Source organism: Rhopilema esculentum, chromosome 9 (assembly GCF_057945365.1).
Source record: "Rhopilema esculentum isolate cy_ngs chromosome 9, ASM5794536v1, whole genome shotgun sequence".
Lineage (NCBI taxonomy): Eukaryota > Metazoa > Cnidaria > Scyphozoa > Rhizostomeae > Rhizostomatidae > Rhopilema > Rhopilema esculentum.
In genome coordinates this window covers 7796251-7821647 of record NC_142823.1, presented here as the reverse complement: position 1 = coordinate 7821647, position 25397 = coordinate 7796251, and the positions used below count along the sequence as shown (strand labels likewise).

Sequence of the window (25397 nt, the reverse complement as noted above, 5' to 3'; positions counted from 1 at the left end):
TTTGCTGTATTTAAAATAGAGCTTAAGTTACCTTTGTCAGATCAATATTTATTCACTTCAGGTCCAATAATCTCAATTCCAGACTTTGCCTTGTAAGTCAGTTACAGGTTAACACAAACCTCTAAATGCAAGGTTCACCTTGAAATAATTAACATTTGGTCTGCCTGCCTCATCAATCTTTATTTGACACCATCAAATGAAAAGTTAATGGAAAAACATTTTTCTATTTTTCTTTATACTTTACTTTGTAACCTTATTGAATGTACATTATGATCTAATGCTAATAGCATTTAGAATATTTCTTTGGAAAAGAAACATAAATATCCTGAACTGATAAGAAAAGAGTTCCTTGGTGGCCTATAGAATTTGACACTTCTATTTATAAAATTTTTAGTCCAGGAAACCCAGTATTGTTTTTGAGAAAACGATTGTAGAGATGTCATATTATGAGGTGTTTTACAGCCAGCAATCTTAGCATTCATGGACGCATAAATGGCAGGAAAATGAAAATAAAGGTCGTTACTATTGATAAATCACGTGAATAAGAGTATACATAGCTCTTCTTTGTTCCTCTGGCATTTCTTAAGAAATCTTCCAGATCTTCAAAACACTGTGCTAAAACCATAGAGTAAGTTCTATGGTGACCCTGTCTGCTTGTTCAAAGCTATTTTCCAAAAAACCCAAGACTGCTAACTATGCAACTATGAGCAAGGGATGAAATCAAGGTGTCGAGAAAAATTTAATGGCATAGCTGAGCCTAAAAACAAGTATCTTCGTTGTTTATTCCTAGGTTATCTTGTGTCTCTAAATGCTTGCGTGGCACACTTCCTTCAAGTCTTCATTTGAACAGTACTAGCGAGTTTGCCGCGCCCTTAAAGTACCTAAGAAAAGCATTATGTCAACCACCAAAGCTGTAGAGGGAATCTTTAGGAGAAACTTTCACTTTTTTGTATTTTCTTCAAAAACAATGCCCACTATATCGAGACTGTTAGAGAACGAGGTCACGGAATGGCGGGTGCTCTTAGACTGGCGGGTGCTCCTAGACTGGTGGGTGCTCCTAGACTGGCGGGTGCTCCTAGACTGGCGGGTGCTCCTAGACTGGTGGGTGCTTCTAGACAGGTTTGTGCCAGAGTCTTAAATCAAAACAAATTCCCCCCCAGTTCCTAGTTTCTTTGATAGGTCAGCTTTCATTTGAAATTTTAAAGAGGTACGCTTTCCAACAATCAATGACACGGCTAGACTCTCTAGACTAATTAAAGGTGGTTTCAAAACGGGATTTATTAGAGAATGTCCTCACCATAAATGGTTTCAGAATGAACAATCATGTATAGAAAACTGAAGATTTGGTTGTGATTTAGAAGAAAGAAATTAAAGGTTTTCAAACTATAAAATGTAGCAGAACTTTGTTGCTGCTGCATTTGGTTTCAGCTATAAAATCTTATAAAGTTATGAGCTGATATGACTGAAAATTAACGTTAATATGCATTCGTAAGTTTCTAAAAGAAAAACCGCTCTTATTAAAGATATAAAGAGTATAAAATCGGCTTTGAAAAAACTAGATATGACTTCAGATTACTGAATGGGCGGCGTTTTGTTTGCTAATTTGCAATAAGAACGGAGGTTTGTTGTTGATATATAAGGTCGCAAAGAACATTTGCAAGCTAACTAAACTCGCTCTATAACAAGTTCATATGTTGTCATCGATGTCATAATGAAACAAGCACATGTTCTGATCAAACTTGTGGCAAAATCGGCGAAGGGCTATTTTCCAAAAAATACATTTTGTTAGTTTAAGTGAGGCGTCTGCTTTCATACTTCAGGCATCTTCACTAAAAATAACTTGAAGTACGGCTTGCTGAGGAGGCAGTAGGACAGCCCCCACCCAAAACCAAAAACAGACTTGTACCAAAGTCAGCACCATTTAAAAGTCAAAAAGGGGCACAAAAAGGGAGGGGCATAAATTTCAAGGAAGGTTGCCAAGTTTTGGAAAATAATACATGTGAGATTTCATGAGCGCAGCTAGTGAACAATGGAACTGGGGTCCAGGGTTGGGGGTAGAAGAATTCCGAATTTCAGTAGATCTGGAGTGCTCAAATGGATTAAAACAGGACCATTCAGAATGCCTAAGCATTTGTTTATTTCACAATTAAGAACACTCTAGAATAACACAGAGGCTTTTAAACGTAAGAACAAACAATCGAAGCAATGAACACTAATAATGTATCACACTGATACATTAACGCGTTTGACAATCATTCACGCAACAGGTCTGGGCAAGTGATTGTCATAAACAATGTAGTGGAATGGAATGTGTTCAGCAACCACTGAGGCGTTTGATCTAATTGGAAAGAAGAATGAGGCCCAGGAAGAAATCCGTGAGAAATGTAACTCCCGTCGTGAGACTGTGAGAAGAGGTGAATATCTGTGAGTCTCACAGCCAAACCGTGAGACTTTGCAACCTTAATAGAGGCCTTTTCAAAAGTTAAATTGGTCGTACATACTTCAGAACTTAAAGAGGCATTTTTATGCTATTTGAAATTTTGATAGATATCCCCAAGGTGGCTCCTGGTTCTGATTGCTTTTGGAGATGTGCGATGCAAATTATTTTCTTCTCGATCAGACGTTGTTCTTGGAATTCCGATGACTCTTGGTAGGCTGGCGTAAAATAACTGATTCTTAACAGATTTAGAAAATGATCTTTTTATTTCTTCAAGGCGTGTATTCAACACATGCGAAAACACTCTATTCCCTTCTTAAATGTTGCATTCAATGCAATAATAATCTAACCATTAGAAATACCTTGGCCAATATACTGCAATGGCAAACTGGACTTACTTTATTAGAAATGCAAATTGACAAAGAATTCTGAGAGGAATGAATTTCGCTTTTGTTGATCGTGGGTTTTCCTAACAAGGAGCTTGCAGTTGGTTAACTGTTTACAAAGTACTGTGTAATCACAGGTTTCAGCTCGACCATAGAATTCGATACAGAGAAAGTCAAGATGGCATCAAAAAGGGTATTAAGTAAGACCAGGTATCAAAATGTTAACAGAATCAAAGACCGTTTGCAAATGCTTATCACAAGAAAGAAACTTAACGGGATTCTCCCCGAGAAAAAGGTCGCAGAAATTGCTTGTAAAAATCGTCTTAGCTGCATGATTACCTACGATGCTGGAAATCCATTACGATTCAATCTAAACAGGTACAATTTTGTTATCGATATTTCTGATAATCCATTGTACCGTGCATGATGACCTTGACAATACCCAGTTCAAATGGGTCTTTACGTAAGACAAGTAATATCATAGTATATAGGAATGTTTTACTGTTTTTCAAATCAAAAGTTTTGTGAAAAACAGCCAACGAACAACAATGTCCGCAGACTTTAAACAGTTGCATCTTTGCAAGCTTTGAGTAAACATTTTCCAAACATTTATATTACAACCCTACACTCCTGCTCCGAGGAAAGGCACACGTTTGCATTTGGAATGCGATCGTCATACACGTCTTTTCTGATGCATAAATCGGTGAGCACTCGCCCAGCAAAGCAGCGAGCACGATTAAACAGAGATTGTAATCGAGAGATCAAGGAGAATGTAATTGCTACTTTACCTGGATGTCACCTGAAAGTTTCCTTGCGGATTATTTCTTTGCAGATTATTCAGATGTGACTCTGTTGTGACAAACATGACATGATGAACAAACACATGTATGAAGTATCTAGAGACGTCTAGAGTGAATAGCTCAGTTGAAGGCTTTTTGATTAATAGGAGCAGCCCATACGTCAATGGCAAGGCCTTCCAGCCAGTTTCATTAGCTTTTGTATCAGAATGTTTTACACGGCACCTGTCCATACACAACAAGTAAGACCTAGCCAATTGACCGTACCACAAAGCATGCACACGGGGGGTTTATCAATAATTCAAGACCACTGTTAGCGAAGAATGACTCTGGAAATTGCACAAAATAGGGGAATCGCAGCTTGCTGTTCGCACTAAATCGGCTATTGCGCACGCCGAATGGGCAGCTATATATAGGATGGGAATATCCAAGCTAGCGATTTGCTATCACGAAAACTGTGAATCATCGTTATGAGAATTTAATCATTATTAATTGGGGTTTGTCTTTAAAAACTAGCAAATGGATTATCGAAATTGGTTGGTTTTTAACTAATTCTCTAGCTTCTATGTTGCAAAATCGGTGAAACAAAGGGAGCCCTTCGCATTAGTTCAGTTAGAAAATGCTTCACAAATAAAATTAGTGGTCAACATAATCATCATAAATGACCATTGCCATCAGTTGACAGAAACTTCGACGACATAAAATCGACCCTGTCCTTGCCAGATTTACAGTTAATACCCATAAGAAAAAATCAAACTCTGATTAACCTATTTTCGATATCTATGCAAGTTTTGACAAACTTTTATAGAGCTATTTCTGAGAACGAACCGTTTGAATGGAGACTAATAAACTGGAGTTGTTGTCTATTATTAGTTGCCAGTTTATGTCGCCATGATCCAAGCGAATATCTACACCACAGTACTAAGTATCGTTTGATATCATTGATTTAATATGGAGATTGGAGAACGTCAGATTGACTTAGCAACTAGGGCCACGCGTAGGGGTGGGGATTAGGGTTTGTTTCCCAGGAAATTTTCAACGGAAAGTTTGCAACAACAGACAGCAAACAGTTAACTCAATTCCTAAGCAACATGTTACAAACAGATACAAGGTAAGCTTCTTGTAAACATTGGACAGCAAACTAATTTTTAACGATGTTTACAGGATTTCCCCTGATAAAATTTTTCTGTAACTTGTATTTTCGTTAGGCAATTCCAAATGTTGACCACGTCGGCCTGAACCTTCGAAAAACTCGACCCTACATCACATTCAACAAGTTATCTAAAGATCTGTAGAAAACTTCGTGAATCTACGATGCTTGACACTAGTAAGACGTAATTACTGAGCTTAAAGGCAATCTGTCTCGTTGTGGATTGGTTAACGAGAACAATAGCTGGAACAATAGCCTAAATACGATTCCAGCGCTCCGGCATATTTTTTACAATGCGATAAATTAAAGGGGGACTGGAAACAATGAAAAATCCCTTTGTTCTTATAATCAATCAACGTCGTGACAGATTGCCTTTAAGCATGCAAATAAGCCAGTCAAGAGTTTTTATGAATCAGTTGCCGGAATAATCATTTTAATGTCTGTCACTCCCCCTCGTTTCTATCACAGCATTCGGTTTCTGGTTTCCCCATTATAATTGTTATGCTTTAACAACCCTAAATTTATTCATTAACACTTTTAAGACCATCCATAAACCAGTGTAAAGAGAGAAAGTGAACTGCGTAGACTGTTAGCAGGCAGGCTTAAGCAAATCTACCTCTCGAACAAATTGTAATTTACATTTCACTTTCAGCCCACCTCCAAATTTCACCCCTCTCTACCCCATAAGAACGATGCACCCTTCTCGATATCAATAAAGCAAATTGGCCTAACACACGCTAATATCTTGATTGGCGGTGTCACGCATGTCCGAAATCCTCAATGTTAATATCAGGACCGGATTTACTCGAAACAAAAACTTTCTTAATTGTATAACTAGTTTTAAGTTCTAAGCTTTATTTTCATCCTAAGATAAGATTTTGAAGTCCTTAGGGATGTGGGTAGGAATGCGATAACAGTATCCTCAAAATCTGATTAATTCTATTGATCTTTTTTGTTCGCCTGTTGCAGAGCCTGCAGTAACGATAACTGATGAATGGTGAAAACGCTTCAATAACTCTACTGTTGGAAGCAATGACAGGCCTAAGTGTTTTTTGAAGGCCCTGTGTTAATCAAACATGCATCGCTTCACGATGTTCAGCTATAAGGGTTGCTTGCATTACTAGTTTGCATAAAGGGGCGTTCTAGCTTCAGTTGATCAGATTGAACACAGGGGCACGCAAAAAACCATTTCTTACGCTAATATTTCTTTTACTAGGAGCATAACACATTAACCTTGGTTAATATGTTTCTTCTTCTGTGAAAACCAACGAGAACTTCTGTAAGAACTCTGTTTCTGACCCAAAGATAAAATAAATCTTGCTATCTTGATGATGATGATGAGATACCAACGAGAGAAGGTACTAATGCTGAGAAATTCAACCGACAAGAGGATACAATGCCATTGTAGAGAAAGGCTTGTGAAATATATCCTTCTACGCCATTTTCTCAATAAACAAACATCCAGGAAAGAAGAATAATATGTACTGTAGACCAATAAAACTTTACCACTGGGAGCAGAGATACTGTCCATTTAAGAGATGCGTGGGTTATCTAGATGTGATTGTTACAAGTTGATAAGTTGTCTGCCTGTTGTTTGGAGGTGGCTAATGTTGGATGGTGCTTGTGAAAAGAGGCATCATTTACAATCTTACTAAACAGCAATGGTAGCAGCTTCGCATAGGAGAATAAAATTTCATTTACCGATTTCTTATCCCTTATCCCTTGATAAAGAAATTTTCTTTCTCATGCAGAAAGGGAGATCTCTGGGGTTAAGAAAAGGACGACCTGTCCAGCCTGCATCCGTAATGTGAAGAGCAGAACCTCTATTTTTAGAGACAAGTCCAATCTACGTGCAAACTGTCGAATTAATGGTGATCTACCTAACTCCAATCCTCACCTAAAGTAGTTTGAGTACCAAAATATTGAATTTCAAAAGTTGACAAACCCAATGTTCCAACTACCTTGCATACAAGAATGCACAAAAGTAAACTTATTTAAAAGGATCCCCACATATGAATCAAGTATTCTTAACAAAGGTTCTTAATGTGATTGGCTCTTTATTATAAAACATATTATGCTTTCCCTACAGTGACAAGAATGTATCGATGTAAGAAGACAAAGTCTCTGAAAAAACTAAGTTTGACTGAGCTAAAAGTGCAGAAATTGGTAAGAAAAACCGAAATATGAGAAAGTATACTCCGATTAGATGCATTCAAAAAACTCTCACTAACAAATAGATTTAACTAGTATAGGATTGAAAACACTTGTAGTGCTATAATGAAAGTGATGTACATAGATAGGGACATTTTAGACATAAAAAGTAGGCGAAGGAAAGTGGGAAATGGGCAAAATCTATGGCTAAAAAGGGATAGATCCTCTGCATGGAGGATCAACAAGTACTACAGTGCTAATTTAATAAACGAAAGTAAGTTTTGTTACTTACTGCCGCACGAGGGCAATGTTTGCTATATCAGTAGGCCACATTTGATGACCATCTTCGACTTTTTAAAGCAATTCAATCCCTAAAATGGTTTCATAGAAGAGAAGTATAGTACCACGCACATCAACCAGTTTATTTTCCTTCACAGCAAAGACATTTTTTCAACATACTTTGAAGTGCTACTGACATGAACAAACAAAATTTTGCAAAAGGTTTTTTCTTAGGCAGTAAAACATCACTGATTCTATATCTGCAAATATTTGTTCAAAATATGGGCCATAAGTTCATTTTTGGGGAGTTTGAGTCATAGGAAGTTTTTCGAAAAGAGTCTGGGGAGAGTGACGCATTCTGGTGTGTTATTCTATGGTTGACGGTCAAGAAAACCCAACGGAGCCTAGAAAAAGACATTTTTTCAACATACCTTAATTGAAAATTTGCAGGAGTTGTGAATTGCGCACAGCATCGATACTATCCTGCCAAGTTAATTGCTTTTAATTATGAGTCGCAATTGCGAAAAATTATTTCACTTCCACTATCTAAGATTTATATGAACTTTTATTTGCGGGAAAAATTTGGACGTTCAGAAAATTCTTATTGCAAAAAAGATTGTTCAAATCTTTCTGCGATTCTTAAGAACAATGTTTAGTAGCTTGATTTATTGTGTGAATTATCAATCCCATTCTGATATTAAATTACCAAATCCATTTTAAGCAATCAAAAATGCGATTATAAGATAAATGATGACACAGCTGACATTGGCGGCAGATGTCTCACGCAGCCAAACGCAGCTTAACGGGATAAACGCAGATTAACGCAGATTAACGCAGACAAACGTAGATAAACACGTCAATTATTAGGACTGGGCCAGGAAGCTGAGATGAGATAGCAGCATCTGCGACGGAATTATTCCATAAACTGGCTCTTTTCAAATCTTCAACATTTACTAAATTAACGAGAAAATGAATGTCTTTCGATAGCGAAAATCAGCAGTCTTTCACTGGAGAACTCGTTTTCAAAAAAACCAGAGCAGTAAGGTCACATAAGGAATTGAATTAAACTTGAAAACACTATATTCACTTTCTTCAGCTTCTGCCCTCGTTATCCAGTTGATGAAAAATCAAAGTACGACTGAAGGAAAAAGTACGACTGTCTGGATTTCAAAATGCCTTCTGTTCTTTGAATCTTGCAGAATTTGTATCAAATTAGATATAAAAGAGTTTATGGCTATGTACATAAGCGCATCGCCCGTAAACCAAGAAGAAAAGAAATGATTGATGTGACAGAGACATGTTTACCCGGTTTAAGAGACGTACAGCTTAAAATCGTTCTCTCTTTTATATCGAAGCGTAGATTAGATAATTGAGTGAATAATAAACGCATTAAAAATGAATGAATTGATGACTGAATAGATAAATCAAATAAATAGAAAAATAATATATGAATACACATATGAATAAATGAATGAATAAATAAAATAAATAAAAAAATGCATAAACAAATGAATGAATGAATCAATTAAATACATGATGGATCCATAGCCTACAGTCTAAAAGATTATTTTGCAAAAATTCATCATGCTTAGCCAAGCTCAAACATTCAGAAAGCAGGCTCGTCTAAATTTTGATGAAAAGGTGGGACTGAATTGACAGAAATTGAGAACAACGAAGGTCTAGGGAATGTTTGCACGCTTCATACCATGACCTACCTTCTGTAAGGGCTTTTCATTCAATATGTGAGTAGAATTGGTTTATTTGTGCTACTTAACAATATGAAAAAGATATTCAGTGAAAAAGAGATTCAGTTAACACGTGGCAACAGATGAAATCGCCACCAGATCAAACCAGACAGTGGTTTTCATTATGAAACTCCTTGGCCTAATCTTCGAGAAAACAATACTGATCTTGGAATTATTCAAATATGTCACTTTGTACAATTATCCAATCCAAAGCACATAGAATAAAGCCACTTATCACGAGACATCGAGCAGCTTATCCATCTTGAAGTTCGCCAGATTTATAAAGTGTACAAAAGCCAGCGAATGCTAACGATTGACTGCATAATGCGACGTTCTAAAGTGATGACGTCACAAAAATCTGTATTTAGGGATTTTTTATTTGGATCATATAAATTGAAAAGAGGATCATGAAAGACGTCTCTAAATGTGCAAAATCAGCATAATGGATTTGCCGAGATATGGTCACATGAGCACAGGCCCTTTCCCATCTCTTGCTCTTTCCCAATCCAATTATTGTAGCTAGGCCTCTGTTCATTAGGTTCCTAGCCAAAATAACAGTAACCCGGTAGCAAACTTCAAATCTTTCATTGGTCATATTTTTTGCAGGCATCTTCTGGTGTTCTTCTAGTCAAATCCGAGAATTCTAAAATCGATTTTTGTTACGTCACACTTTACAATTCTGTTCTTCAAAAAGACATGATCATGTCACGTGCTATTTTGCAATACCAAGTGCAAAGCAATGTAAAATATTGAAAAAGTGTCTTTTTGGAAAGTCCCCTAACATCCGTCATGCAATAACTTGGACTGAGCTCCAGAAAAGACCAAATGCTAGTTTTTACGCCCACCATTTACAAGGAGAGCAGATATGCAAAACTGTTATTGTTATCTAACCGTAAATAGTCGATGCAGAAACAGGCCCTCACCAATATTAATTTTGCAGCCAAATACTCTTCAACTTAAGTGTTTAGCAGAATCTGGAATGAATTTGAGATTGCTAAAGTAGGGAAATAATAAAGAGAGGTGCCAGGGAATGAGGTAGTAGGTTTTGAATGGCTTGTTTTATACAAAAATGTTCTAAAGGAAGAAGGATATAGAAGCGTTAAATAGGCTTTTATCAGACTCCTCAAATCTTGCGACGAAACAACGATAGACAGGAGGGAAAGCGAAAATTGACGAGGGATCATACAATAAAAGCTGATGAGTGAATTGCCAGCCACTGTTCCATTAGGTGTGGATACTTTAGGCCATAGGTTTTGATGAAAAACAAACGAGGAATCTCAGAGATTCCTCACAGAAAGCGTGCTACCGCACCTAGAGATGGCGTCTTCCACCATAACAATGTGTACGAGAACTATAACCTTGATTTCCAGGCAAATACTTAATTAACATAAGCCACATTGTAGCTTCAAGATTTCATTTAAGCACAAGTTTCTGTGTGCTAAGACCTTCTTCCGTCACACACGCTAATCGAATCAAAGCAAAAGATCTTCAGTTACGATTTGCAAAAGGAACCAATCAAAACCGATATAAGGAATCCGTGCTCTACCTCTTATCTGACCACACATTGTAAAATTGCCCACGGCGACCTTGTCGTCCCGCAATCTACTTATGTGTGAATTCTCAGTCGCGTTTCAGATCACAGACGACACATAGATAAATGGATAACATAATTTAAGTAAAAGGATTCTCGTTTGAGGAACTTCAGAGCAGAAGGACCTTTGCTTATACCGTGAAATTCTTTCAAGCTATGACATTCTAATTGGAAACACATACAGTATTTGTAGGCGATGAAGGGTCTGCCACCGGCATAGAAACAAGATGGAATGAGAAAATGTAACTCCAAGCTACATATTTGGAAAAGACAATACCTTAAAGCGAAAAACAAGGTTTTGTACAGACGCCTGGAAACTACATTGGCAATGACGTTGTTTGGTTGCGCTTGAAAATTAAAACCATAATGCCTTGCGCTCCTAAGCATGTTGCCTTGGTTACAGCAAATCTGAGGCCACTGACCAAAGCAGCAAAGAAAGATAGAAAGGTCGGAGATTATTCCATTCTGTTAAATGGAGTCAGAAGTTTATAAACGTTGAATGGACGTTGCACCTATACCTTCTTCTTTCAACAGGCCGTCCTACGGTTCGCAGTCGTGCAATCTCAGGGACTAAATGTACTTTCTCTCAGCATAAAAATGCTTTTACGCTTTGCAGATTCAACACGGCTGTTTACAAGGCACTACAACTGTTTAGGAACAATTGACATGGTGTAAAAAAATCATAGTATTAAGCAAAACAAACTATCAAATCAGTAATTTCTTCTTTCAAGTTTATGATCATTTAATACGCATATTTTGATGTTTTATAATGCAAGTGAACGGATTACGTCTAAAACCTCTCCAAGCGGTGCACAAATTACACCAAAACTTTGAAAAATGCAATACACTCAAAAAAGCTTGGCATTTCTCAGTTGTCATTTGTCCCAACGTCATATAGAAAAACCTTTAGTGATTTAAAAAGTCAGATACATTCACAGTCTTGAAATGGCTTCAATGATTATTATTTCTTTGAAAAAAATTCAGAGTAAAATCCAAATAAAAAATGTAGCTACCTTAGATATCGACCAACTTTTCCCTTGACTGTGGAGACAAACACGTCTCTTGTTTGCAAAGATGTGTGCTACTTTGGCCACACGTGAAGCAAATTACCTTTGATCTGCTGGAAAATAAAACAAACAGAGCATAATATTGGCATGGTCCTTTGTTCCTGCACTTACCAATCTACGTAAAGCAAAGCATCTTGATCCAGGGAGGTGGACAGCTAAGATTAAGTGAGCTAACAACGATGAGGCAACTTTTGTTGCTCTTTGTCCCAACGCATCTTCAGGATAAGCTGAACAACAAACTGAACAGAGCAGATGCTTGAGGGCATGTTCTACTATGGCAAAAGGGGGGCTTCAGTAAGTTGGATGACAGTTGCTCAAAGCAAAAAAAATCATACTCAAAGACACACTTTACCAGTCTACTAGAGGAGGAGCTCGAGAATATAGCGTACAAGGGATCCCCTCTGTAGAAACATCTCACACCCGGGAGTATCATTCTAATAAAACAAATGAACTTTGGTATCTTAGATGTATAAGGAAGCATCAAAAAATGTGATATCAAATGTCAAATGGAGTAAACTTTATGCTCCCGATTTTAATGAAAATACATTGTATAAGTTAATACAAGCTTGCTGACTACTATTAGAGAATTTTGAAACAATCTTTTCGGAGAATTAAACTTAAAAATGGCTTTGGAAAAAGCAAATGTTTTTAAACATGTTACTAAAGATTTATGTCTGACACTCTTCAGAGTATAAAACGTCAGAACATAGATCGAAAACTCTACGCTAAGAAATATATATACACAGTTGTGCATCGAAATAGGCCAATCAGAAACGCGAGCAAATGACTGTTGGGGTTGCCCAATCAGTGCCGCTTGCCTATCGAGAATGTTACCAATGGAGTCCTAAGATGAAACTCTTTTTGTCTATACAATAGAGGCTTTTTCATGCTTTTGTATATAGATACCAAAACAGCTAAATGGAACCAAGATCGGGCTCTTCCATTAATCTGAACAATGTCGCCATTAAAATAAAGACGTGGCAATAACGTAACAGGATAATAATACAGCAGTTCATTAAATGCTGATACCCCGAAAATTTCAGACCTGTCTGTATGTAAGGTCCCTGGGACATCACCAGCCCTTTGCAGCTCTTTCGTCTACCCCTCCCCGACTCTACCTATTTCTCTTTTTTTATCGCAATATTTATTATTATATTTATCATTACATTTATCCCAATATTTATTATTTATCCCAAGATTTATTACACAGACATTTAAAAAGTATTTTGCATGGGCTAAAGTGAATTCAGTTTTGTGGTATACAAATTTACCTACACACGACCATACAGCTTCTCCACATTCACCCTACATCCTACATCCATCCAAATCCTACATCCACAAATAATATGCACCTCTGAAATGTCATTGGAAAGGGGGGTTGTTTTTGTTAATACTTAGCTTCTGAATGACGGTATTTAGGACAGTGAAAAAATTCGTCCTGGTCATTCTTCTCCATGTGACCACTCCAGTGGCGGATTTAAGGGGGCAACTAGGGGCAGTTGAAGAAAAACTGAAGAAAGTTGCCGAGTTGAAGAAAGTCTGGCGCCCCGTTTTTGGAAATTGTGCGGCTCTTTAGAAGAATGAGAATCAGGTGAAAAAGTTTCTGAGACTTTTAGGTTAATTTACTTCAAGGATTACCTCAAAGTATACAAGAATTATTGTGAACAATCTCTTTACAAAGTGAATACAGTGTACACTCGTCATCAATTTCTAAACATTTTTCAGCGTCCCCATTACCAACTGGCGCTCCTTCAAATTTGCTCTGGATCCGCCCCTGGGCCACTCCTTGTGATTCCCATGTAGTGGGTATATGGTCATGTCAGTGACTCGAAAAACAGACCCTTGGAACTGAAGTCCACGACCCAGACCACAGAGTCATCCTCACACGTTGACTAAAGGGTAGATGGAGCTAATGTGAGAGAACCCCTGAAGGGTCTATCAGGTTACCGATGCAGTAAAGTCAAGGCACAAAGATCCGTGAAACGCAACTAGACAAAAAGCTTTAAACTGCAAGCAAGACAGATCAAAGATCCAGAGTTTAGAACAATATTGGATGATTGGAGGATAACATCAAAGGAAGTCGAGTAATCAAGTACATTTTACTCCACATTAAAAGATCAAAATTAGTCCAAACTCAGTTGAGGTAACGATTTGTGGTTTTTAGGAGAATATTAAACGTTCGATGCAAGATATCTTCGGATATATGGGGTATTACTGAATCTTATCATGTGACGATGCATAATAGTAAATTTTAATCAAATATAAAGGACGTTATCTTCCCTTAATCCTAAATAACTAATAGGAGAGAAACAGATTGAGAAATCTAAAAATGATAAATCTAGTTAACATTTTAGCAGCTGGTACAAAATTTGCAACTAAAAAGAACTTGAATTTGGCACATCTAAGCAATCTTTGCGGAAACAACAGACGAAAAATTCGAAGCATAAATTTTAGAAGGTTCATTTTTCGAAAATTTTGTAAGATTTGTTATATGCAACCTCAATCATTTCGCTGATTACTTTTATGAGTACACATTTGGGTACTGTCCAAAAGTTAAGGGAGATCAAAGAAAGAGTTTGCCAAGAAGAGGGCCAAATACGGTGAAATGAATTTATAGGAGAAAACTATAGGATGCGACAAGTCACTATTTCAGTTATAATCTGCATAATTAGCGAAATCTCTTAAACTTCAAGCACTTTTTATAATGCAACCTACGATTTAGAACTTAAATTCCACATAATAGTTATTAAAGTCGGTCCCATTTCTGCTGGAAGATTTTTGCTGACCACGCCCTAAAGAATTTTGGAAAACGCCCCGTTTTGTAAATGCATTTGGAAAAGCTATGGCTTACGTGGCAATGGTTGGCTAATCAAACACAATAACCATCATATGTAGGTTTTGTTGCTGATCCCAGTCTTCAACTGTCTATTTCCTTTACAATTCCTATCACGTTTACATTCTGAGTTGTGTCAGGCGAGGGAGCTCTTTGTGTAAAAACTGATTTCCAAAGTTGTGAGCAAATGTCTGAATGTAATAAACAGCAGTCAAAAGAACAGTATTCAAAAGTTTCAAACTACTTCCTTCCTCCCAGGAGCAAAATCTGCAAAATCATCTACAACCATTTCAGAATCGAGTTTTTTAAGGATTGAAGCGCTTAACCTTTTCGCTTCTATTTTATCGGGAATATCAAAGGACGTGAAAAACTTTTCCATATAAACCCTAAAACGATGGGGAATTCTAAAACATACTGTAGAGGTAAGGAAGATAGAAATTTTTGCAACCACGCCTTCTAGATAAGCTTAAAATATATTTCAGAATATTTCTCACAGTCGTGGGCTTGCACTTGTATAAAACGTTCTAATTTTGTCTGAAATATCAACCCCTCCCCCCTCTTGAGGTACTAATTTTATTTCAGTTTTGCCCGTAACTCAAACAACAGCTTTCTGTGTATTTCTGAGCTCTGACCCCCGTTACGCTACTGTGTTTCAGGCGACAGTCAGAAATTGATTGGCGGCCTCAAACAGACAATCACATATAAAGGAGACATTCTCTCATTTTACATCCTCTCCTGTTCTTCCTCCCAATACTAGCCCCAAATAATTCCACTCCCAAAGGGCTGTAACTGCTTGAGTCCCTCAATAAAATTAAAAGATCTCTTCTTTTCAAAGAAAAATTCCTAAGTACATCACTGACTGGGTCTGGAATCAAGTTATAGCTTGCTTCAAAATAGCTTATTGCATGAGTTATGTGTTTGGGGATTATTCTTGATAGTTAGAATCTGGCAAATACTGATGGCTGAGTCATAAAATTCCATTTGGCCTGCATATTCAGTCTTGAATTGCAGGATTAGTGTCAAACGAGCTTCTATGATAATGTCAATCATTTTCCAAGTGAAGGGTTATTTATGTATCTCTGCCTTAATGGCCAATTCAATCTGTGTTTGTGTAAGGTTTTAGATAAACAATGTCAAGAATGATGTTTACATATCAGTGTAAAAATACATATCTTAAGCTTAAAAATATTGCCTGATAGGATCAATAGAATACAATATTGACAGATGCTTAACAAACATCTATTGTCAATGTCTGTTTGCTCTGTTAAAAAACATCCACCTTAAACTACCAGATCATATCAGTGGGTGGTTTTATATGCCTAAGGAAATTTTCTTTTCTGGCCCATGCTTGATGAAGAATTTCTACCATTTTACCACGTGGGAGAATAATTTTCTATAGCTCTGCTTACAATTCTACCTCAAATGATGAGTTAGTTTGGATCACAATTAGCATTAGAGCCGGTGATGAAGGATAATACATTGGTCATGTTGTACAGTAAATAACTGCAAATATGAAAACATAAGCTGCAAGGAGAATAGTTTGCTGAGTTCATCCCCACAATATCTGAGACAAAGAGAAAAAGATTATGAAAGTTTAACAAGACAACTATCAGTAGAGGGCACAATGTTTGGATGAAAATTTGTAGATATTCAGAAAAGAGCTTGCAAGAAAAGATGTGTTGGAAAAAACAAATGAAAGCCCTTTTCTTATCCAAAAGATCAAATAATGACATATCATTGCACAAGGAACTGCACCAGCAGAAACTGAATCCTTTACCAACAATTATACCTTTCAATTAGTGCAGCTTCATATAGCATGTTTTTTTATCAAGTTACTTGGGCAATATAACAACTGTCAAAGACATCAGCTTTAAGACTAAAGAATTCACCACATTGACAAAAATACCTCTTTGAAACATTAAGATTTATTTATTGAAAGCAGTAATGTTTGATGTAACATACTTAGTTTGTTTCCTTTGGATAGTTTGATTTCCATTGTGACATCTGCTCTGGTTTGACTTTGGTCTGGAGAACAGCATATTGTCATAAAACCTAATAGTTCAATTAAAACATACAAATGATTAATGAATTTGCTAATTGTCATTTAATTTTCAAAATCAATTTCAAGCAAAAAGCTATAAATGATGCAGTACTGCTGCTGAATAGATAATGCTTGAATTAAATTGTGGCTATTCAAATTTTCTTCAGTTGTTAAGCGCAACAAGATTCCTCTTTGACAAATATTTGGGGAAAGGCCAAAAAAACAAAGACCTCTGAACTGGTGAAGGTATTGACCTGAAACATTTTGCAAAGTGGGTCAACAAAAAAAGAACCTGTGCTTTTTTGCCTACAAGTAGCTTGGGTAAGGGTAATCTGTTTCATGTAACATGCAAGAAGAGATGTTTAAGCTGCAGGACAGAATTTGCCTGGTTCAAGTGAAACAAGATCATTGTTGTGGAATATTGAAATCACAATAAAGCATAACTGCAAGCACCACATGCAAGCCCAATGTGGGCTGCAAACATTACAATAATTTATACAACTATTTTATTCTGTTTCTTGTTAATTGTGCAATAATTTACACAGAGATTAAGTGTTAGAATTAACATGTGATTGGTGCACAGTGTGAATTGTCTGTTTTAGAACCAGACTGTAGTTGAGGTTTCATTGGTTTGTATGTATAAGAATGTTAAGAATGATGTGGACTGTACTGATATAAGAATAAAACAGACAGCGTTCCTTTTTTCTTATGGGGGCAAAAATTGCTTTGGATTGGCAAGGGGTGGGTAAAATAAGCAATAATATTGGCAGCACTCAGGGTAAAAAAGAAAACAGGGTACAAACAGCATATTCAACTCTTCTTTCACCCATCCCAGTCCAGTTTTACAGTTTTTAACGAATAGCTCAGGGTAGATGGGTAAATGGAAAATCGTCTAGGTCATCAATTTTTCGAAATGGGACTCTTTAGCCAGGAAAAAAATTAATTAGGGCATTATTCACGAGGCTTGTAAAACCGGATTGTCTTGAAAAGAGCTAAAGAAAAACAACAAAACAACAACAAAACAACAATAAAACAACATAACAACAATAAAACAACAAAATAACAATAAAACAACAAAATAATTTTGCGTGATATCTGGCATGTGAAGTATTTTCTCAGTGGCCTGGACCAGCTCACGTTGCTGGCGCCTTCCACTCCAGCCCCGGAACATAATTTCATTTAAACATTATCATCGATCACTTCTAGATATGATTTTACAAATCAACTGTAGCTAAAAAATTTCAAGATCCAAGTAAAATCATACTTGTCGTATAATAAATGTTATCAAGTCATCAACTAGATAAATTAATCGAGAGAAATTGCAATAAGCTTACTTTGGTTTTCCCGCGCTACAGAGTGAAGCCATGTTTTGGTGTGCCTCCCGCCCTTTCTTAATCAACATGAAAGAGAGGCAGCTGAAACTTCCCCACAAAATTCCAAACAAGAGATCGCTGCAGGATCCCCACGGGTACTTTTTGGGTACAAAAATTGTTTCTTGGGGGTAAGCCAGTTGCTCAAGAATTTTTTAGACTCAGGAAAGCTGAAATACTTTAGGACTAACGGGTAACAGCTAATATGAAAAATTGGTTTACAAATATAAATCGAAAACAATAAGTTTCACGAAATCAATTAGCTAAATTGTACCTAAAGTCAGGGATGTGCCGATGGGGGGCGTGGGGGCGTGGGGGCGTGGGGGCGTGGGGGCGTGGGGGCGTGGGGGGCGTGGGGGCGTGGGGGCGTTGGGGCGTGGGGGCGTTGGGGCGTGGGGGCGTGGGGAGTGATACGCCTGCCAATGTCTGCAAACTTTAAGAAAGTTGGTCATGCATCGGGAATTTTAGCATTAATTAGGAAGTTTGACCAAACTCAAACCTGTAATTCACTTATTATGTTGGTCATGGTTGGTCATGTTCAATTTTTTGTTTTGTAATACACTATAAGAACAATTTCATGAGAGCACAAGCTACGTAAGTGTTCAAAAGCTAAGAACAAATTGCTACTGCAAAATGCAGTTGTAAAACAACTTTTTCTCAAAATCGAGGATTTTTAGCCATGCATGGGTGCTCTTCGGTAAAAATTCAAACTTTTCGGCAAATGAAGGTTGTCTCATTCACTTTGTTGGCAAATGAGGCCTGAACACCTTCCTAGAGCGAAAAGGCTAGCAATAGCACTGCCTAACCCTATCAATTAAGAACAAATTAAAAACAATCTAGCCTCAAATTTTCGAGAAAAATAAGAACGGTCAGCATCAACTTAAAATTATTGGTTGTTATAAAAAAGAGTGTATTGCAAATAATTCGCTATAAGAAGCAAGCTAACGTATTAGTTGCCGCCAATCAATGGAAATCTCAACGATGCAGGCGATTGAACATTTCAGACTTACTATAGCGTTTTTGTAGCCAAAGTAAATCGCAAGCTTGGAACGAGCCTAGCTAAGCCATCTTAGTTTTCTGAAACCAGTGCGCATCACATGACGTTCCTAAACACACCACAGTAATACGCATGTCACTACATTACACTGAGAACAATTATTTGCCAAAAGGGAATTGATTTTTGGGGAAAATTATTCTTCGCCGATTCATGTTTAATTTCACTTATGATAGTTTATATTTGAGCTAGAAGTCCTTCTAAATAGAGAAACTTAAAGGATTTACAGTATTTTGCATACTTAACCATACTCATTAGGTTCAATTTTCGACAAACATGAAAGAGCATATTTTCTAGTTCAGATAGCCAATGGTTACAATTTTGGTTTGCATTTTCAACTGGCTATTAGTAATCAACGTAAATTCTACTTGTATTTTCATAATAAACTAAAGATTCGAATTAACACTGGAGTACTTTGTGGGTCTCTCTTTGAGCACCGCCACCCTAAATATACCAGTATAGCCCCTGGATCAAATAATTGGGTCCAATTTCATGTTCAAAGCTATGTGAAGACATTAGAAGCAGCTAAAGTTTGCAAATATCTAAACCTCTTCAATTATCTTCTTTCCTGCAAAAATTACAAAAAATGTTATTTGCTTTTAAATATATTCTTAGAAAATTTATTTTTCCTTTAATTTTTTCTATCTATAATATCTTCAATTAGCGTATGTTTGCTGTAAGTAAAATAATGGCGTTTCTGCAATGCATATAGGGAGTGCTCTAAAAATTTGCAAAGAGCAAATGTGCATTAACTCCCTTCTCAACAGCACCATCAATGTAAATATCAGGAAAGCCTTGATCGAATGCAACCATATGAAACTTCTATCCAAATGAAAGTGTCTCTTCTGTAACAAAATTCATTCTTATCAGTGGTGGAAATTGCGGTAGGCATGGAGGGGGGGCTCAGGCCCATCCATTAATTGTTCTTGAGGAGAAATTCGGGCTTTCATCGGATAATTGACAATCGTTTAACGTGCTGAAAGTCCATACAAGATTGTATCTTGTTGGAAAGTTGTAAGCCGGGAACCCCTCTCCCAAATGAAAGCCTAAATTTCCGCCACTGATTCTTATTCCTTAAAAGAGTTCAAAGTAACGTATCTTACTACGTCATATAAAAAAGAGAGGTAATGTAGATGTACGTTTGACCATTGAAGATATAGCATGACTTGATAGATTATAAGACATAAATGCAACGAATACAATTTGTATCCTTCGGCCTTCGCCAGGGCAGCACAAGTCATCGATTCGCTCAAGCTGATTGATCGAGTGTTTCAGTGCATTTACAGGCCTTTTGTTTTGTGAATTTGTAGTGGTTCATTTTTGTGCAGCGAATAGAGCTTCTACTTGCATTAGGTATACGCGCATGTCATTGAAACTTCCCAAGTTCTTTTTCACATCTAACGCTATATTTACCATGCACAGTTTACCGTTTTAACCGCAAACAACAACCCTAAATATCAGGCCCTCTAGCCAAAAACTCAATGGCTATATTATCAAATATTCACCAGAGATGGTCGCCCTACAGAGGATCCAGGAACAGCTTGATTGGAAGAACCTAGACATGGCTTTTTAACAATGATAAATAGCAACGAAGTATCAACTAACTCTTGATGTACCTTGTCACCATGCAAGATATCAGAATCTTTCCAAAAGTAGCCATTGACAACAATAGTCTGATTACAAATGCATTGAAGGTAGGTATAATTAAAAAGCTAGCCAAATCTTAAACCTAGACACCATCGAGTCCCTTTTCCAAGTACTTAGAAGACTCATTCCCAGATTAGACAATGGGGTAAACTGGAGCGATTCTAAATCTGCTAAAATGCGCAATAGTTTTCGCTTGATCAAGTAGCTTGAATGCACTGCAGTTACCTGTTTATAGTTTCTAGAGCATCACCTTTAAGTTCAAAGCAGTTGGTGATATTTACAAGGCCTTATTCAGAGGGAAAGAGTGTTTTATAAATTTTCAAATTCTCTAATGCTAAATTAAAATTAAAAAATTCTCGTTATTGTATCCTGATTAATAATATTTAGTATTATCATATATAGCTTGTTATTTTATCATACTGTATAACCCTATTCTATGTAATTTTGCTACCTAAATTGTGCCTTCTCCATTCTTTTTGTTTACTTAATAGGGTGCTGGGCTCGAAAATCGTCTCGATTCTTTCAGCATCCTAGGCAGCTATACTAACAAAACATTGCTATTTTAATTATTTTAATACTTTATACACAGCTTATTAAATATCAAAATAAATTGTAATCTAAAATTGTTGTCGCTGTATTACATAAACTAGAATTTGAATTTGAAATTTGAATCTTATTGATTATAAGGTTTGAAAAAACTGCCTAATTTTTTAACCTGAGAAATTCTCAATGGTATTGTGCGTTGCTCTTGATGGAAAAAACCGTTTATCGATGGAATTTCTTGGTACTTTCCAGGGACGAAAGCAAGTGGCTAATTTGGGATGGAGGGGGTGGGGTCGTGGGAGGTTGAAATTTCCAATGTTACTTGAGGCATTTTTTTTTCGACCTGTAAATCTACTGTACCTACCGAATCAACATTTCAAAAAATATCTAATTCCAGATTTCTTGTGTCTTTATTATCACCAAGATAAAAACACTAAAGAGGATTAGGGAAATCTCTAAATTTGGATTAACGTAACAAGAATATTTAAACTTGTCATGAGAAAAAAACATATAAGCATAACCAAACAATTGCAGCTCTGGTACCAGTATTAGATACTGAATATATTTAATGATTAAAATGTAATATTCTTTCCAGTCAATTGACAATTATTTTTCTTTTTATGTTTTGCCCTTTTAAAAGCTATTTGCTGCAGATCAATTTTAACTAAAATATCTCTTTCACAATATAGAAGCATTAGCGAATTGGGCCTTTCATATTTTTCCTTGATTGAAGGAAACTTGTAAAAATTTTCAGGGGGCCTAAATCTCCTTTCGGTTTTTACAATTGAAAGCAAGTGCATATGCCTGATTTGTTAAATGGAACACTCTTCTTTGATCAAATACTTCTGCTGCAGCTTCTGCAATGTTTTCTGGCTTCTCAGTAGCTTTAAAAAAGACAATTTATGATAAGGATTAGAATTATGAAAAGAAGATGAATTTTTAGTATTGAAAGGTTCTTAACTTTTATTAAATTAACTATACGTAGTTTCTTAAAAAAGTCCTTTTCTAATTTTTTCTTATCAAAACAGGGTGTTGTTTTTTCAAAACTGCAGGCTCAATACTGATTGTAAAGTTTCAAGTTTCTTATCCGTAAATTCACCTTGTCTGTTCATAATTTAATTCAACTTAACTCTCGTCAAAAAAGAAAATAAACGGTGCAATGGTGCAATTTAAGATACTGTGGATACAGGGCTTCTGGATGGGTCCGCTCTGCACTGTAAATTTTAATAAGATTGAATATTTTTACATTTAAAAACCCACAATTTCTTAAATATGAATCTCTAAAGTTTTGTCTTAAGAAACAAATCCAAGTAAACTGTTAAGTTTTCCAACTATAATTGGATTTTTCAATCTTTGAAAAAGCGTCACGCCCCCATCCATCCCCTTATCATTTGCTTGCCAGGTAGTTCTTAGTATCTTTTCCTACCAAACAAATAAATTTGTTTCCAAAGTTCAATACTTTCTTTTAGTTTATTTACTTGCATGAAAAACAAAACCAAGGCAACGATCACTGTCAAAGAAAGAAGCAGCGCTAAACCAAAATATTTTTGTTCTACTATTTTATTTTAACAAAGCTCTAGAGTCTTAGAAGACAATGAATGATTAAAAAATGCTGGTTATGTGTGGAAAAAAAATGAAAAAATAAAGATATTTAGTCGTTGGGGCTCCACAAGGAGATGGTCTGCGCCCCTTTCCCATTTATCAATACTTACAACTGATACCAAGGCTTCATGACATCTATATACCCACAGTGTAATTTTTTCTGGATTCACACAAAGAAACACTCTTCAAAAAACGAAAGTTGATGTGACGAGGGACCTTAACTTTTTTGTGACGAGCCTTTTATCGACATTATAAAAGTAACTTAAAAACGGTTATCTAAAACTATCCTTGCAATGTAAAGCTGCTATGAATTTGGCAGAAAAGCAAATCAAAGAGCGGCTTGCAAATGAAGAATAACACCGAATAATAACGTATAAATGCAGGTAAATTAGCAAATGTGTGAAATTACATTTAAAGATAGGACTAAAGACAGGAAGTTGTAATACAAAAGACAGAACTAATATTACTGGTAAAATTTAGTATAGAAAAGACAAATCTTCAGAGTGTAAAGTCGAACATTTCTAGCAAAGAGCAAGTTTTGTATTTCTAAGTCAAAGAACTTTTTCAAGCGATTGAAACTGCTAAGGAAAAACCTGATGATCCTGTCTAAATCGAAAAATTAATGTTTTCTGTTTATACATTCAGAAATATTATTTTCAAAAACGTTTGATTCTCTACCTGGTGGAAAAATGTGCAAAAGAAACGGAAATTCATTACATTTCTTACAGGGATTACCCCCAGAGAATTACAGCGTTAAATATGATAGGACGGTTAGGGACCTGAAAGTCTTGGCACATACTAGGGAGAAGAAAAATCTGGCACTTCTAGGGACCGGATATATCACAACATTTCTAGCTACAAGACACATTCTGTTACTTTTAGCGACAACAGGACATGTTACGTCATTTCCAGCGACAGGACATATTCTTTTAATTTTAGTGACATATTAGTGACAATATCCTCTAACACTCAGGACAAATTCCGTCAACTCATACTCATTCTGTCACTCATACTCATTCTGTCAATTCTACCTACTGGACATATTGAGACAATTCTAGGAATAAGACCAAATTTGTTAATTTTAGGCGCAGAACATATTCTATCACGGCCAAGCATAGGCAACAATCTGTCACATATGGGGACTGGACATATTTTGTGACTTCTCACTCCACATTGTCCCTTATAACGCTATTCAAGTAACCAAGCAGAGAGTGACTTCAGACTTTGCGAAATGCAGATATCTTAAAGGCTCTTGCGCAACCCGGCATGCATGCCTCAAAAGAATATTAATTGCTTTTCAAATTTATCGAATTTTGAGACAATCTAACCTCCACACTTAGTAGAATCTATAATCTATATTTCATAAGAAACTTTTATTGCTTGAGGATAGCCCTAAATAAAGTATCCATGGGCTAACTTTATGCTAAGTATTAGGGTAATTTTTAACTCAAATAAGTGTCTGTACATTCATATCACTCTTCAAATTTTCATATTCACATGTTTGTCGATGAAAAAGAGCACCGATCTCGTGCCAGTTAATTCTGAAAAATGATTTTAAAGCACTGAACATGAAGCCGAATATTGAACATGATTGTGACACGTCAAATTTCGCAGATCTTGTTTGATAGACTCGAATGCACACGAATCCCCAAAACCCGAAAGCGCAGATTAAATACAAATGAGCTTCAGCATCAAGTATTGTTTACAAATGAAAATTATCGATATTAGAACTCTGTAATGCAAAAAATAAAATAAAGAGTAAATACAGACTTTAATATTACTAAGAGCTTCCTACCCAAATTTTGTGAATGTTAAAGCTAGCAAAGGTAATTTAAAGAAGTCATTTTCAAGATAAAGTTAAGTAAGTCCTTAAAAGAGAAGCTACGGAAACTACAATTATTTAACTTCTAAGCAAAAAAAGTAGAAAATGAACGATAAACTTACAGACTGTTTTGTCCTGTCAAGGCCTAATCAGTAAAAACAAATTCGCATTAGCAATGTGTACAGCGGCAAAGGCGCCAAACTGAAGTCCCAGGGGGACACAGACCTACAATGAATGTCCCAGAGGCATCAAGGCTGGATAAAGTTCACGAGGCAATGTGTGGGAACAACAAATTTTGTGGAATAGAATTATGTTTGCCTAAAGTCTACTCTGGGCTCCACAACGTCGAGTCAAAGGGACTTTGGAGAAGAAGCATTGCGGAAGAGTGCACTCCTTCTCCATTACCCCTTCACGACACTCTGGACCAAAGATACCTGAAGCCTCGCCTAAACCCTTCGAAGTTGGGGAGACTGTCCATTCAGTTGCTTTCCATTCCGTGCTCTATTATAAACTACTTATAGCAGAACTGAAAAATGCAAAAACTTTTTAGTTGCCTAAAAGATATCCTAGGTATCCTAAGGTCTTGAAATTTCTTTGCTAGGACAAAATTCCCTTCTTTACGACTTCTAAAATGGTATGATTTCATAAGAAAACACAATAAATTCGCAAAGACTTCTAAAAACGAACTAGTAAGCTTAAGAAAGTATCTTGAAAAAAGTCTACTTTGTGCTCGCAGGACTCGACAGTGTCTAAAATCGATAGCACTTGTTAATGACTATTTTCCTGAGGATTCTGTTTGCATATCATAACATAGAGTACATCGAGGATCATTCGTTACTCCTTTTCTTGACTTTGGAACATAACTTCTGCCATACTTTTCAC

The 25397-nt window shown here is 36.4% G+C and overlaps 1 protein-coding gene across 3 annotated transcripts in view; it reads right to left on the bottom strand.

Moving 5' to 3' along the window:
- The window catches only part of LOC135688810 (uncharacterized), a 60635-nt gene extending 42796 nt beyond the window's left edge, over positions 1-17839 (bottom strand). The window contains exons 1-3 of one of the 3 annotated variants that reach the window (XM_065205831.2): positions 17812-17839; positions 16399-16488; positions 11550-11656 (exon numbers count right to left, since the gene is read on the bottom strand). The gene's annotated coding sequence lies outside the window, so the exon portion shown is untranslated. Of the gene's footprint in view, positions 1-3611; positions 6687-11549; positions 11889-16398; positions 16489-17811 lie in introns of those variants that run through there. The other 2 variants (XM_065205832.2, XM_065205830.2) reach the window with 2 other exon arrangements.
- Positions 17840-25397: the final 7558 nt, after the last annotated feature.